The sequence below is a fragment of the Zophobas morio genome, unplaced genomic scaffold (assembly GCF_036711695.1).
Source record: "Zophobas morio isolate AGI-343-1 ecotype UQ-CSIRO unplaced genomic scaffold, CSIRO_AGI_Zmor_V1 ptg000031l, whole genome shotgun sequence".
NCBI lineage: Eukaryota > Metazoa > Arthropoda > Insecta > Coleoptera > Tenebrionidae > Zophobas > Zophobas morio.
The window spans coordinates 1,683,048-1,696,088 of NW_026972136.1; the positions used below are offsets into that span (position 1 = coordinate 1,683,048).

The 13,041-nt window shown below is 31.8% G+C and overlaps 1 protein-coding gene across 9 annotated transcripts in view; it reads right to left on the bottom strand.

The window, feature by feature from the left end:
• The window catches only part of LOC135139483 (kazrin), a 243,212-nt gene that overhangs the window by 87,563 nt on the left and 142,608 nt on the right, over positions 1–13,041 (bottom strand). For 3 of the 9 annotated variants that reach the window (XM_064069731.1, XM_064069732.1, XM_064069730.1), the window contains one exon: positions 12,566–12,609. The exons of the other annotated variants lie outside the window; for them this stretch is intronic. The gene's annotated coding sequence lies outside the window, so the exon portion shown is untranslated. The remainder of the gene's footprint in view (positions 1–12,565; positions 12,610–13,041) is intronic. 9 annotated transcript variants of the gene reach the window in all.

The following is a 13,041-nucleotide window of genomic DNA, read 5'->3' on the forward strand; positions in this document are numbered from 1 at the left end:
GACCTGATTTTTGGTACAAGTCTTGAAGTAACTAAAGAAAATTGAAAATGATTTCCAAAAATTTTCCAAAAAAAAAAAAATAAAAAGGTCTGTATAAAAAAAAACTACGAATTTGTAGAAAAATCTGAACTCGTTTTTACTATAGATTTTGAAATAATGAAGAAAAATGTCAAAGCAATCAATTTTCCGTAGATTACGAATCAGAAGTTATTTTTGTCATAAAGTTCTTCAAAAAATTGAGAAAACCGGAAATTCCCATACGAAATTTTAGCACTATTTGGAATAACCTCATCGGCAAGTATAATCATATCTGCGCAATTAGTATACAAACAAAAGTACTTGCCAAGATAAGACTGATGAATATAATCGGAAAATCAAAAACTGACATCGAAAAAGTGAAGAAAAATCGAATTCGAAATTCCAGTTTTCATTTTTTTTTAGTTTTTAGATTTTTCAACTTTTAAATATTTCATTTTGATAATAATTTGTCAATTTTGCAGTTTTTAATTCCAATCTTAAGATTTTTCAAGTTTTAACTTTACAATTTTGGAATTTTTTGATTTCTAATTTTTCATATTCTCAAATTAAAATTTTTCCTATTCACGATTTGTCATTTTTCGATTTTTGAATTAAAAGAACAAATTTATTCAAACCGAAATTCAGAAAAACCTAAAAATCCAAAAATTGAAAATTAGAAACAAAATTTTCAGATGTTTTAAATTTACGGTAAACATGGCAAATCGCTGATCATAATTACTGTTTACTCCTTTCCAAAAATCAAAAATCGAAAATTTAAAAAATAAACATCTATTTTCTTGATATTTTTAAAAATCAAATAATTGGTCGGCAAGTACTAGCCCTCCGCCCACCCACCCTTTATTTTCTTAGAAAAGTAGGTCATCTGCCAAAATCAGTCTTATCTTGGCAAGTATGAGACTGATTTTTGCAAATGACATATCTTCTAAGAAAATAAGGGTGGGTGGGCGGGGCTTGTTCCTGTCAAGATCAGACTGATTTTGGCAGATGACCCATTCTTCAAAGAAAATAAAGGGTGGGTGGGCGGGGCTAGTACTTGTCAAGATGAGATTGATTATGGCAAATGACATATCCTCTAAGAAAATAAGGGAGGGTGGGCGGGGGGTTAGTACTTGCCAAGATAAGATTCATTTTGGCAGATGACTTATTCTTCTAAGAAAACAAAGGCTGGGCGGGTGGGGCTAGTACTTGCTAAAAATAAAAAAATTAAAAATTAAAAAATGACAAATTGCAAAATCGGAAAATTGTACAACTGTATAATCGGAAAATCAAAAACTGAAATATCGAAAAATTGAAAAAAAAAACAAATCTTATAAAATCGAATTCGAAATACCAGTTTTCATTTTTTTTTAGTTTTTAGATTTTTCAACTTTTGAATATTTCATTTGATAATTTGTTTGACAGTTTTGCAGTTTTTAATTCCAATCTTTTGATTTTTCAAGTTTTAATTTTACAATTTTGGAATTTTTTGATTTTTAATTTTTCATTTTCTCAAATTAAAATTTTTCCTTTTCACGATTTGTTATTTTTCGATTTTTTAATTAAAAGAACAAATTTATTCGAACCGAAATTTTGAAAAACCTAAAAATCCAAAAATTGAAAATTAGAAACAAAATTTTCAGATGTTTTAAAGTAACGTAAACATGGCAAATCGCTGATCATAATTACTGTTCACTCCTTTCCAAAAATCAAAAATCGAAAATTAAAAAAAATAAACAACTGTTTTCTTGATATTTTTAAAAATCAAATAATAATTGGTCGGCAAGTACTAGCCCCCGCCCACCCACCCTTTATTTTCTTAGAAAAGTAGGTCATCTGCCAAAATCAGTCTTATTTTGGCAAGTATGAGACTGATTTTTGCAAATGACATATCTTCTAGAAAATATGGGTGGGTGGGCGGGGCTAGTACTTGCCAAGATAAGACTCATTTTGGCAGATGACTTATTCTTATAAGAAAACAAAGGTTGGGCGGGTGGGGCTACTACTTGCTAAAAATAAAAAATTAAAAATTAAAAAATGACAAATTGCAAAATCGGAAAATTGTCCAACTGTATAATCGGAAAATCAAAAACTGAAACATCGAAAAATTGAAAAAAAGCAAATCTTATAAAATTGAAATCGAAATTCCAGTTTTCATTTTTTTTAGTTTTTAGATTTTTCAACTTTTGAATAATTCATTTGATAATTTGTTTGACAGTTTTGCAGTTTTTAATTTTTTGATTTTTGATTTTTAATTTTTCAAGTTCTCAGATTAAAATTTTATTTTCGGGTTATACAGTTTTACAATTTTACAATTTCTCATTGATTCGATTTTTCAATGTCATTTTTTTGATTTTTATTTTTTTATTTTTAGCAAGTACTAGCCCCACCCACCCACCCTTATTTTCTTAGAAGAATAAGTCATTTGCGAAAATCAGTCTCTTCTTGACAAGTACTAGCCCCACCCACCCACCCTTTATTTTCTTAAAGGATATGTCATTTGCAAAAATAAGTCACATACTTGCCAAGATAAGACTGATTTTGGCAGATGACCTACTCTTGTAAGAAAATAAAGGGTGGGTGGGGGGGGCTAGTACTTTTTCTTAGAAGAGTAGGTCATTTGCCAAAATCAGTCTTATCATAAATTAGAAAGAAGAAAAAGCCAACTTTGAACCTTGACTGTAAATTTGAACAATCGAGAAAAACAAGATAATGATTTTCAAAAATTTTCTGAGAAAAATTGAAACAGTAGCCGAACAAAAAACAATTAAAATTTAATTAAAAAACAAATTATAGAAGCTGCGGAACAATATAAAAATTTGCATCGACGAAAATCAAGAGACGGTTTGACTTGAACAGAAATTAGTTGGAGCTGAATGCCGAAGAAGAAATACAGTGATACATTTCAAGGGAGAGATTGAAGAAACGTCAAAAAGTAACACGAGATTTGGGGTTGTAAAGATTGTGTTAGAAGGAGAGAAAGCAGCTAAGAAATAAGAGACAGGTGAAAGCACTAGATAAAGAAATTCAGGGGGATACAAGACGGAGGATCACGGGGAGACATAACACTGAAACAAGGACACTTTATTTGGGGTAAACTCGGTGATATTTTATTTTCGGTCTGTATTGTTTTGTTATTTGTTCAGTGTAGAAATTCAAACTAAAAAGAGAAAAGATTAATTTTAAAATAATCCCTCGCTCCAGTTAAAATCATGAAACACGTGGTGCACTAATTAATTTCCTCATACTAAACAGTGCTTTCACAACTCGACTAAAAAATGCAAGCGAAGCACTTCTCATTTAGAGTCATCTTGACATAGCATAAAAAACTCGCACGAAACCTGTACAGTGTACACCCACTCACTCTTTGTTTTGCAACGAATCCAACCTTACGATTACATTCCTCGATCCACTCCGATGTCTGAATTGCCAGCGCGCTCTCCTATTGAAAGCATGTATTCCCGAGCTTTTAAAGACCTTAAAAGATTTATTCCATCAAGCCCCTGCGTTCGCTTCAATTAAACTCGCGATGTCGTAATGTTTTAATTCTCGCTTTATCTATCACACTTGTAAAACGCAGCACTTTCGTGCCTTTATAAAACATCACATCACCCAAGTGAAAGAAACGTCCCCGAGGCAGGAATACGTGCCGCTGTTTTTAATAAACCCTCTTTGTCCTGCGCCTGCAACGACGTTATCCTGCCGTTTGGAGGCAGGACGAGAGCTTTTTGAAACTTTTAAACTGCTTTAACGGCCTTAGCACCTGTACATGTTTTATTGATGATTCGGGTTATGGCTGGCGATCCTTCTTCTCGAAATTAGTTGGAGTTTGGAGAAAGTTGCGACTTCGATCCGGTATGGTGGATTTTTATGCGGCTCGGGGGACTTTAGTGATTTCCATATTTGTCGATTTTCGCTGCGTTTGAGGATTGCCGGCGAAGAGGATCATCGCCTGCGATCAGTTTCGGCGGAGTATTATCGAGCATGGGTATGTAGGGAGTCGTGTTGTTCAAATTTCTGGATCGTCAACCACGAAGCTGTACGAATACTAACAAGTATCGCCCCCTGACAAGAAAATCGATAAGGTGGTGTGTATAAATGTTGACACTGCGTAGGTATCTATTTGGTGCTTATTATGACCGATTTTGCGCTTATGTTGATGGGTTTTCAAGTGGAACTAAATAGGGATTTTCAACATTGTTTTATTTCAGTTTTTTCTACCTATTTTGTTTTAAAATCTGATTTTTATACACCCCTAAGGTATTATAAAGAAAGATTATCTAATCTGCGTAAACAATCAAACAACAAATTTTATTGCACAGCTAAGTACGTAGGGAGCTTTTAAAATAATTAAAACAACTAGAAAGAGCTTTGGTGTGTTAAATACACCAAGTCCTCCTACAACTTTCTTTTCGAGTTCTCTTCCTGTATCAATTAGCTCGTATTGGGTTAAGTGTAAAAGTGTTTAAAAATTGTTTATCATCTAGTATTTTTTTATTAATGTTGTACAAGTCAAATGGAAAAACTAGTTGTAAAATTAATTCCAAAGATCCCTGGCAAACTTTAATTTTCGCATTTCATAATGAAGACCATAAGAAAAATTTTTAAAGTCGTGGAATTACCCCAAGTCAAACTTTTTCTCTTTCTATCTTATGCACTTTGTGTAAGACAAAAAAATCACCAAATTTTGAGTCGGTCGTAGAGTATTTTATCAAATTTTGAAATTAATCATTTGTCCCAGTCAAAAATGAAACTATTTATTAAATAGTATTTAACGACCAAGCAAAACAAATAATTTAAAATGTTTTAGACTATCTTGATAGAAACTAAGATGTTTTAGAATTTAAGAAAAAAGGAAGACAGAACTGGACGCAGAAATGTAGAAAATTTGGGAAAATTCTGTCTAGGCTACAAAAAAGTCCAAGTTTGAATATAAGAAAATGGGCAATACGTTGCAAACATTGTAGTGCGAAAATTATCTGTAGAGTCGTTAGATAATTCTATTAATTATAAAAAAATGCTTTTTTCACATATCCAGAATTTTTCTACTTTAAAAAAAAGCTGTGCTAAAGAACGAACTTCCAAGTATTCTGCCAACAAACAGAGTTTACAGCATCGACGAATTTTCAGCGTTAAGTTTTAGTTTAGTTGTGAACTTTATTATTGTATTTATTTATAGTTAAATGTTCTGTAGGCGGCAATTTGTGTGTTTGTCAGTACTCACGTGATCCTAATTTTGGATTGTGCAATTTTTTAATCTTTCGCTTTTGATTTTCACGTTTTCGGTTTTAGAATTTTTTATTTTTCATTTTTTCATTTCCAATTTCACGATTTTACAATTATCCGTTTTTCCAAGTTTTTCAATTTCTAATAGTCACATTTTTATTACCTCAATTTTTAATTTTCCTATTTTGAATGTTTTAATTATTAATTTTTCAACTTTATTCGCAATTTCTCGATTTTTCAATTTTTGTATTTTTCGATTTTAATGTTTAACATAATATTGCAATTTTTTGGTTTTAGAAAAAAAAAATTTCAATGAACGTGAATTTATTTTATTGGTTTAATCAGGAACTGCAAAACCGAATCCTTTGATCAAAATGTATTTGCTCATCCCCCTAAAAAATTGATGACGTCACCTTAAATATTGCTGAATATACCCTATCTTAAATGTGCAAAGTATGATGAGTCTATACTTATGATTCATTTTTAATATATAATTAATATTTTTTTAATTTGCTTATACAGAGTGTCTCAGAAAAATTAACGACTGACTTGAGAAAAAATAAATACCCAATCAGATTTCGGAATTTAACTCGTTACTATGGAAATATGCAATTTAGCACCTTCTACATTAAACAAGTTTTTACAAGTTTTATTAAACTTGCCCCTATTGGGGCAAAATCAGTCCTATCTTAGCAAGTGTAAGCCCCGCCCACCCGCCCCTTATTTTCTCACAGTTTATGTCATTTTCCAAAATAAGCTTTGTCTTTGCAAGTACTAGCCCCGCCCACCCACCCATTTTCTCCTTTTTTCTTCTGAAATGAGAAATAAATTTTATAGCAAATATTATAACAAAAACATTAATAGCATACATTCTATTCTTTCTCATTCCCACTCTAAAAAAGAACATATAATTAACTACTGTACGATGAAAATCATCTTCGTTTAGCTCATCATCAGTATCAAATTTTGTTTGTGTATTAGAAATATCATGTAGTTGGTTAAATGTTAACCAAAATCATAATATTCAGAACATTTTGTCCGATTAATAATTTTAGTCCTGTGTTTTGAGAAAACAAACTCATTCAAATCAAACAAATTTCTACGTGACATTATTTCGATGTATAAACATAAATAAACGCTTGAGTTTCAGGTTGCTGTTACCTAGTGCTGAAGGACATTTTGGCACGTTAGTTGTGTGCTTTAAATATATTTTACATTGTCCGTACGGCGCAGGGGCTGCGGAGGTGTTATTTTTGCCGCTGGTTTTTACTTTACAGCGGTTATCACAAAACGAAAATCGTAAAATCAAATTTTATAATTTTTTTAAACAGCGAGATTTGTCGGATTTTACTTATAGCCTTCGACCAATTTTTAATTGATCGAATTAAGAACCTCATTTTTTAGAAAATGTGAGAATACCCACGTCTTTATTTAATTATGATGAAATGAAAATTTTAATAATAAACATATTCAAAACATTTTGTTCAATTTTTGGCCACTTTCGAACATTATGCAAAGACCTTTAGATCGGATTTAGAGCTCTAGAAGATATTTTGGCTTAATTTCTTCAAAAAATTACCATTTTACCAGAATCGCCCAATGAAATACAGCAATTTTTATATGCTTTAAAAAAAATGAATCTAAAATCGAATATCTCCAAAAATTGCTCCGGGACCACAAAAGTAAACACGTAATATTTTTCGAATGAGCATATTGAGATCTATAGCTTCGAATTTTTTGTGCATTTTTAGGTAACTTTTCCAAAAGCGTAAGTTTTCAATATTACAAAATTTTCGACTTTTTTGTCATTTTCGAAAAGTACTTAAAGAGATTTTTGTTTGTAGATTTCAACATTCAGAAGTTTTTTTCGACTACATTTAAAAAATTCCTACTAAGTATTATTCCCTATCTTTAGTATAATAAATTGTGGCCAATTTTGGGATTTTTAAAAGTTTTGTTTTTTTGAACCGAATATTTCGAAAATCCTGCTTCGAGATCCATATTCCGGATTTTTGGGCAATTTTTTCAAAAGCTCAATTTTCGATTAAAACATTTTTGATCTTTTTTTGACCGCTTTCCAAAATTGTCCAAAGATATTTCATTATAAGTAGTTTTGACTTCTAGAAGTTATTACTATTTTGCCAAAATCGCCAATATCAGATAATTATGACAACGTTTAGGATTTATTAAAAAAAAAGAATTTAAAACTTCCAATTCCAGAAGTTGTTTTTGGCTTCATTTCTTCGAAAATATGAAATACAGCAATTTTTATGATTTTAGAAAAAAATTAATCTAAAACTAAATATTTCTAAAAAATTGTTCCGGGACCATAAACAAACTACATTTATCGAAATCTATATCTTACAATTTTTTGTGGATTTACAGGTAACTTTTCCAAAAGCGTAGGTAAGTTTTCAATATTGTGAAATTTTCGACTTTTTTTTGATCATTTTCCAAAATTACTTAAAAGATTTTTTTGTACATTTTGACACTCAGAGACTATTTTATGCTCAACTTGTCGTTTTGAAGTTGTCAGTCTATTTTCAACCACTTTCGAAAATTATCCAAAGACAATTTTTTGTAGATTTGTCCATTTCGAACTCTAGAAGGTAACTTTTCGAAAATTACTTGAACAAATTTTGTTGTAGAATTCGGCATTCAGAAGCTATTTTCGGCTTCATTTCAAAAATTCAGTATAAAATATAGCAAAAACCCTGCTCCGAGACCGAAAAATGCTAAATTTTTTTAATCAACACGTCGAGATCCATATCCTAGAATTTTTGCGGAGTTTTGGGCACCTTTTGATTGTGAAATGTTTCGTCTTTCAGGCACTTTCGGAAATTATCGAAAAGCATTTTTGTAGATTTCGACCTCTTGAAGTTATTTTTGGCTTGATTTCGACAACTGCTCCCATTTTGCCAAAATCGCCGTATGAAAAATTATGACGTTTAGGATTTATTAAAAAAAAAATGAATTTAAAAACCGAATATACTCGTATAATTTTTCGAAAATCTTTCTCCAGGACTATAAACAGGCTATATTTTTCGAATTAGTGCGACGAGATCTACATACCTCAGAATTTTTAGTGGATTTTCACGCACCTTTTCCGAAAGCGTAAGTCAATATTATAAAATTTTCGACTATTTTCGAGTTTATTTCACATAAATATGTTCTTACTATTCCCTAACTTCAGTACAAAATGTACCAAATTTTGAGATTTTTAAATATTTTGTTTTTTAAACCGATTTCGAAAATCCTCCGTCGAAATTCATATTCTAAAATTTTTGCGGATTTTTGGGCAACGTTTTCAAATTCTCAATTTCTGGTTTTGAAATGTTCGGTCGTTTTTACCCACTTTCGAAAATTATCCAGACATTTTTCTGTAGATTTGGCGATTTCGACCTCTAGAAGTAATTTCCGGCTTCATTTATCCTAAAATTCTTACCATTTTGCCAGAATCGCCAATACAGTAGGTATACAATAATTTTTAAGATTTTAAAAAATTTGGGTTCAAAATCGCGTATTTCCAAAAATTGCCCCCAGACCGTAAACACGGTATATTTTTCGAATTAGCACAGAAGTTTTTGTGGATTTTTATGGAACTTTTCCAAAATATTAATTTTAATATTACGAAATTTTGGACCTGTTTTGATGATTTTCGAAAATTACTTGAAGAGATTTATTTGTAGATTTCGACATCCAGAAACTATGTATGTTAGGCTACATTTCACAAATTCCTACCATTATTCCCCACCCACCAGCCCTCTCTGTTCATAAAATGTATGTCATTTGCCAAAATCGGACTTTTTTTGGCAGGTACTAACCCCGCCCAACCCTCTCTATTTTCTTAGAGGAATCTTGTTTGCCAAAATCAGTCTTATCTTAGCAGGTACTAGGCCCGCCCACCCACCCTCTCTTTTCTTAAGGGTATGTCATTTGCGAAAATTAGCCTTATCTTATCAGGTACTAGCCCCGCCCACCCACCCTCTCTTTTCTTAGAAGGTATCTCATTTGCCAAAATCAGTTTTATCTTAACAAATAGTGATGACTAACTTTTACAAAAAATGATTAAAATTTTAAAAAAATATTACGAACTTACTTACAAGGCAGGAATTTTGAACATCTTCTCTAGTGTTTAGTATGTAAAGATATTGTCCAGGCAGTTTTTGCCTCGAGTTGGAGAAGTAATAATTTCTTTTAAATCAAACGACCTTAGTACGAGGTATATTTAAAGGAATCTGATATTTTGTTGCTGGATGAACTTGAAAAAATCTTTTGAGCTTTTAGTGTTTTATTTTTTATAAATTTGAAAACATCCTGAGTGCTGTAGTGTTTTTTTTTTTAATTTCGGAGAGTCTGAAGAAGTACCCAGGTGTATTATTTTGGAATCCCATGGAAAGTTTGTTTGTAAATTATTTAAAACAATTTTGGGGAACTTCGGTGTTCTGTTTTTGGAAAATTATTACCTGATCTGTTTTTGAGTTAATTTTGAGAACCCGTTTTTTTTTTGAAAAATTGAAAAGAGTCTTGAGGTTCTAGGTATTCCTCTTTGGAAGGAATTTGATAGTGCTTTGGAATCTCTAGTGTCTTGTCTAATAACAATTTATTTAAATTTCTTAGAGGATACGTCATTTGCTAAAACCAGTCTTATCTTAGCAGGTACTAGCGCCGCCCACCCACCCTCTCTTTTCAAAAAGTGTATGTCATTTGCCAAAATCGATCTTATTTTGGCAGGTACTAACACCGCCCAACCCCCTCTATTTTCTTAGAGGAATCTTGTTTGCCAAAATCAGTCTTATCTTAGCAGGTACTAGGGCCGCCCACCCACCCTCTCTTTTCTTAGGGCGTATGTCATTTGCGAAAATTAGCCTTATCTTATCAGGCACTAGGCCCGCCCACCCACCCCCTCTTTTCTTAGAAGGTATCTCATTTGCCAAAATCAGTTTTATCTTAACAAATAGTGATGACTAACTTTTACAAAAAATTATCGAAATTTAGAAAAAATATTACGAGCTTACTTAGAAGGCAGGAATTTTGAACATTTTCTCTAGTGTTTAGTTTGTAAAGATATTGTCCAGACAGTTTTTGCCTCGAGTTGGGGAAGTAAAAATTTCTTTTAAATCAAACGACCTTAGTACGAGGTATATTTAAAGGAATCTGATATTTTGTTGCTGGATGAACTTGAAAAAATCTTTTGAGCTTTTAGTGTTTTATTTTTTATAAATTTGAAAACATCCTGAGTGCTGTAGTGTTTTTTTTTTTTTAATTTCGGAGACTCTGAAGAAGTACCCAGGTGTATTACTTTGGAATCCCATGGAAAGTTTTTTTGTAAATTATTTAAAACAATTTTGGGGAACTTCGGTGTTCTGTTTTTGGAAAATTATTACCTGATCTGTTTTTGAGTTAATTTTGAGAACTCGTTTTTTTTTGAAAAATTTAAAACAGTCTTGAGGTTCTAGGTATTCTTGTTTGGAAGAAATTTTAAAGTGCTTTGGAACCTCTAGTGTCTTTTCTTATAATAATTTATTTAAATTTCTTTAGAGGATACGTTATTTGCTAAAACCAGTCTTATCTTAGCAGGTACTAGCCCCGCCCACCCGCCCTCTCTTTTCTTAGAGGCTATGTTCATTTTTTAAAATCAGTTTTATCTTAGCAGGTATTAACTGCAGCCGCATCTTTAAAAAAATCAAGTTTATTTTGTTTGTTATTATTTTTCTCATATTTTTGTTAAGTAAATTTCATCATGACCCTATATATACTCTTCTATTTTTGGAAAAATTAAACAAAGTGATATCATTTGAGTTAGGAAAAGCTGAGTTTTCTTTTTCTTTCATAAATATGTCCTGTATAATGTTCTCTGAAGGTAAATAAATTATTAGTATTATTATTATTTCCTAACACGAACGGAAATAATAATTTCTGACCAAAAATATGTGCAATTTCACAGCAATCCCTTTTGTGAAATTTTGTTGAAATCCCTTTGAAAAATAATCTTAAACCATTTATTATTATGTCAATACGCTGAACGCTGGTTCGAAACCTCCGTGGGATTATTGATTTCGTCAACTGAAAGATAGCATTGTTACACAAATGTCGCAATGTATATTTTTCCAAAGAAAATCTAGAATGGGTCGCCCACACTATAAATAAAGCAAGAAAAAAATCCATTCCTTTCACGGCAGCTAAAGCGAAATTCTCTAATACACAAAAAACGGCGTCTGAAACCCTCTCTTCCACTAACTATTTACAGTTAACTAAAAAAGGGTACATTGAACGTCTACGAAACATTCTAGCTGTTGCCGCCTAGAAAATGACTTACTAACAACGTCTGAAAATCAATTATTCTCGCCTAAACCGCAGCCGCGTGGAGTGTGGATCTTAATCCTAATCCCGAAGCTTTAATATCCTATCATATGGCCTATAATAACGTTACTGCTAATTATTCAGATCCTGCTAACAATGTTAGACGAAAACATTGCTCATCACGTACACCTACAGCGTGTTTATTTATTTGAAAACTTCCCCTCCCTCGAGTAGAAACTGCAAGAGCTATCGATTTCCTGCAAACACCATCGGTTCGAGAAGAGGGGAAACATGAAAGTTTAACATTTTTCTCGCTGCTTCACCTGGAAATGTTCAAGTTTGAAATGAAGGATATTAATCAAGTTTTTAAAGTTGCAGGAAAAAGTATGTAAGAATGGCAGTGAAGAGGTAATTAATTTCTGCTTAGAATTCGAAAGTAGAACAGAGGGACATTCGTAGCACAGAGTTATTAATCTTCTTAGAATAAAGTTATGAAGCTGCAATTTAAATTTTGCGATGCAGATTTAAGAAGAGGAGCAAAAATATTCTCAGAATCACTCTCAGTACGAGTAATTCTACAAAGTTAGCGTTTTCTAACTTATCGCCAAAATCCTGAACGCTCAATTAGCGAACACAATAACAATCCTTTTTGTTATTTAAACACGGCATTTTTCCCCCGGTCTTATTTACCTCGTCGTGCCCCACCGCACTTTACAAACAAACTGCTAAATTTAAATTCATTGTTGCTTCTCGACATGTTAAACTTTCGAACTTAATTAAAACTTCCTCATTACTGTTTTCTCCAAGCTTCTTTGTTTTGTATTATTACTTATGTTAATTCTATTAGCTTTGAGGGAATGTTTACTTCTTTGATACTGCGAAACAGGCTTGTTTGGCATCCGCAAAAATTTGGAACGCAGTTAGTTAATGAGAAAAAGGTCAGAAGAAAGAAGAAGAAAAAGCTTGAAGAATAGTACAGAAAGAAAAAGCTCCAAATTAAAAACACGTAAGGGAGTCATACCTAGATGTACGGTTGAAGGGTGGCTGATGTCTCAATCGCATTACCTGAAAAGAAAAAACACAATATTAAATACTATGTTCAAGTTGTCAGTCAGAAAAATAAAAGAAATGGTCATACTGGGACACTCTGTATGTACACTGCATAAATACATAGGTCAAGCTGAGCTTTTATGAAACTTAAAAAAAATTATACATGAAATGTTCTTCAATTACCGGTCGTCAATTTGGGGTTTTTTAAAAAAAATGGTAGAAGGTTATTTCAACAGAACTTCCCTCTCCCTTAAAGTAAAGCCCAATAAATCCCGTTTTTTTCTTGACAATTTATATAAAATACAAAATATAAAATTTGAATTGCGTTTTTGTTTCTTTACCTCTATAAATTAAAAGCAGTGACATAAATAACAACTGCGAAAAATCGAAAATCGAAAAATTGAAAAATCGAAAAACTGGAACTAAAAATTTGAGAAATTGAAAATT